Source organism: Camelina sativa, chromosome 9, assembly GCF_030686135.1.
Source record: "Camelina sativa cultivar CO46 ecotype springtype chromosome 9, ASM3068613v1".
Lineage (NCBI taxonomy): Eukaryota > Viridiplantae > Streptophyta > Magnoliopsida > Brassicales > Brassicaceae > Camelina > Camelina sativa.
The window spans coordinates 16,601,109-16,605,127 of NC_141888.1; the positions used below are offsets into that span (position 1 = coordinate 16,601,109).

Here is a 4,019-nt window from a genome sequence, read left to right on the forward strand (position 1 = left end):
GAGCAGGCACTGGTTGGGAATGTAGACATGCTCTAAGCAGTTGTACCAATGGATGTCTTCCCCTAGGTATGGACCATGATTCATTATTGACTGCATGCCCTACCAATGCCAAGTTGCCAATACCGGTAACCCTTGGACCCATTTCGCCAAGGATGTGAGAGAGTGGTCCAAGTCCAGTCCAATTATCATGCCAAAAGAGAGCTTGGTTTCCTAAAGCAACAATACAATAGACAAATGGCCTTGCTAACAGTCGAAGCTTTGAAAGTCGTCTCCAGATCCAGCTTCCTGTAGCAGTGAAGTCAGCCTCCCAGAAGCTTTTATCATTGATTAAGTGTGTGCGAACCTAGGATACCCAGAGTGAGCTTGCTTGAGAATATAGGCCTTATCAGCTTGAGTCCGAAGATCTTGTTTCATTCGACCAACCTTTTAAGTCCTAATCCCCCTGAAGATTTTGGTGAACAGACTACCTCCCAGGAAACCTTGGCACCTCGAGCGGTTGAAGCAACGCCATTCCACAAAAATGCATTGCATATCTGTTCTAGCTTTTCCAAACACTTGATTGGTAACAAGAAGATAGAAACCCAGAAATTTATTGTGCTATTGATAACCGAGTGGAGCAGCTGCAGTTTGCCAGCAAATGAAAGGTGTCGATTTGGCCAAGATGATATGCGACCTTTGACCTTGTCTATTAAGGGCTGATAGTCGGAGACTGTTAACTTATGCGAGAGTAAGGGAACTCCTAAGTATCGGAATGGTAGGGACCCGTGAGTGAGGTTGTGGTTGGCTGCGATCTGACTTATAGTGTCTGCATTGTTGCCATCAAGGTATATGCATGTTTTTTGTATGTTTATTCCCAGCCATGATGCCTTCGTGAATTGAGTAAGCACTTCCAGGATCTCAACAAGCGAGTCTTCAGCTCCATCAAAGAAAATGAGGATGTCGTCTGCGAAACTTAGATGAGTGATAAGCGGATTGGTGCATTTAGGATGAGGTCAAAACCTGTTAGTGATAGCCGCCTCATCTAACTGCTTTGATAGAATATCCATGACAAGTGTGAAGAGAGGAGCCGAAATGGAGTCTCCTTGTCTTAGGCCCTTCTTCCCTGGAAAATATCCAACAAATTCTCCATTGAAACCAACTGAGTAGGAAGGAGTAGTGAAGCATACCACTAGCCATCGTGGTATGATCTTCTTCATATGCAAACGTCAAAAACAATGCTGCAAGTGAAACTAGACGGAAGTTTATCTACTAATGATTTATTTATGAAAAACCCATTGTTATATCAAGTGCATCTTTTTGAGATAGTTTTAATTAAAACCTTTAAACTTAGACCTTAATTAGTTGAAAGCAAAAAAATGAAAAGATTCTCATAATTTTTATTCCCCGAATCCAGAAGTAAAGTGATTTGATTCCGAACGTTTTTGTCGATGATAGTCTCGAGTGTTGGTGCTTGTGTAGGTTCTTCTCTATGCCAGCTAGCATTACACCATATTATGTGGACTGCAATTTGTAGAGCATATTATCAGAATATGTAATGTCAGTTATGTAATCTCGGTTATTTACTATCTTAGTTTACTATTGAGACTTGGTTTAGGTGATACTATTTAAGTTGTAATCTTTCCTGATTAACACTTTAATGAAGCGTTTTATAAGATAAGAAAATTTTGTTACACAAAGCTGAAATGGTATCAGAGCTTTTTCTCATCTCGCTTCATTCATCTTCTTCCGCAAGCTCAATCATACTTCAATCTTTCATCTGATCGTTTTGGGTTTCTTTTTTTTCTTAATCTCTGTTTCGTTCTCTTCAATTTGATAGTTCATTTTCTCTTCTTCATCTTATTTTCTTTTCTCCGATCGCGTTTCATTCCGATCGTGCTATTTCTCCGATCCGACTTTGCGATGACTAATCCAGCTACTAGCAGCTCAGATCCTTATGAGAATCCGTTATTTCTTCAAGCCGCTGATAATTCTGGTGTGAATCTGGTCCTCGACAAGCTGACTGGAGAATCCAACTATCATACTTGGCGTCGCTCGATCCTCAAAGCTCTTAATGCGAAAAACAAACTTGGATTCATTGACGGAACGATCGTTAAGCCAACTTCAACAAGTCCAGACTATGGATCTTGGACTCGCTGCAACGACATGGTATGTACATGGATTACAAACTCAGTCTCAAAGGAAATATGATCTGGAACAGTTTATTTTGATGATGCACATCTCTTATGGTTGAATCTAGAAGGGAGGTTTAAACAGAGTAATCTGTCCAAAATCTATAGTGTTCAAGATCAACTCGATCGTCTACATCAAGGATCCTTAGATCTCAGTGCTTATTATACTAAACTCACCACTCTATGGGAAGAATTGAAGAATTTCGAAGAATTGCCTACATGTAGTTGTGGTGGATGCACTTGTGGATGTAATGATTACTGGATTCAATTGTACGAGAGGCGTAATATTTTCAGGCTCGCCGTCAAATCCTCATGATGGATCCACTTCCAGAACTCACCAAAATCTTTAACTTCATCTCTCAAGATGAGCATTAGAGGTGTTTGACTTCTCCACTGCCTGTACCAGAGTCCCCCGTGTTTCAAGCTACCGTCGGTTATCACAAACCAAAAGGATTTCAGCAAGGAGGATCTCGTCCTCTTTGCACTCACTGTGGGTTGCTTGGTCACACGATAGCACGCTGTTACAAACTCCATGGATATCCTCCTGGATACAAAGTGCCTCCAAGCTCTGGTTACACTGCAGACAAATCTAAAGGAAGTCACACACCACATAATGGAGTCCATATGGTGTATTCCCAACCATCCGAACAAATGATTTATCCTCAATATGCAGAACAGAGTCCACAGGTTCAGATTCCACAGAATCATGCTATCTCTTATAATGGTATTCCCTACCAATCCTCTGGACAATCTTCTTGTGGAAACTCTACTGGCGTATCTTATACTCCTACTGGACAACACTCTGCTGGACCTTCTCCATTGATAAATCATTCTGTTAACATGGTACATTCTGGAAGAACATTCACTCCTGGCAGTAGCTCTCAAGGTGGGGAACAGATAACTCAGTTGGTTACTCAATTGAATAGACAACTTCAAGGTTCTCCGTATCAAGTCATACGTTCAACTCCTGTCTCACAGCATCACGGTTCTATTTCAGCTCAAGGTACATCACTTGTACCTTCTCATTATATTTCTGCTTTCGAACCAGGCCTTACTTTACCATCAACTATCTAGATTCTTGATACTGGAGCTAGTTGTCATATCTGTTGTGACCTTAGGATGTTCTCTAATGTCTACTGAGTTGATCACACTAATATTACTCTCCCAAACAATATCACAATACCCATTCACACTGCTGGAACAGTTAAACTTAGTGATAGTCTTATTCTTCATCCCGTTTTTTTTGTTCTTTCTTTTCTTTTAAATCTAATTAGTGTTAGTTCATTAACGAAAACCAACAAAAATTTGTTTGTGCATTTTTATCATGATTCTTGTTTCATTCAGGATCATACTCACGAATGGATGATTGGTGAAGGGAATCAATACAATGATCTCTATCTCTTACACCATCAACGCCTTCCTGATACAAATCATCATGTTGCATACATTGTTGTTTCTCCTGAGCTTTGGCATCAGTGTCTTGGTCATCCATCTAATTCAAGAGTTCAAACTTTGTCTTCAAATTTAAATATTCCTCAGAAACTTTCAGAATTTCATTGTAAAGTTTGTTATATGTGAAAACAAAAACGATTGTCTTTTGATTCAGATAATAAAAAAAATTCTGAGGAACCTTTTGCTTTGATTCACATTGACATTTGGGGACCTTTCCATGTTACATCTACAAAAGGATTTCGTTATTTTCTTGCCATTGTCGATGACTGCACTAGGTTTACTTGGATTTACTTTCTTCAACTTAAAAGTGATGTTTCGAAAATTTTACCATCTTTTCTAAAACTGGTTAATACTCAATTTGGTCTTCATGTTAAAAAACATTCGATCTGACAATGCCTT

General features: G+C 39.5%; 1 pseudogene; it reads left to right on the forward strand.

Annotated features, from left to right (window-relative positions):
* Positions 1 to 1,899: 1,899 nt before the first annotated feature.
* LOC147938172 (uncharacterized) lies at positions 1,900 to 3,541 on the forward strand (annotated as a pseudogene).
* The last annotated feature ends 478 nt before the right edge of the window (positions 3,542 to 4,019 follow it).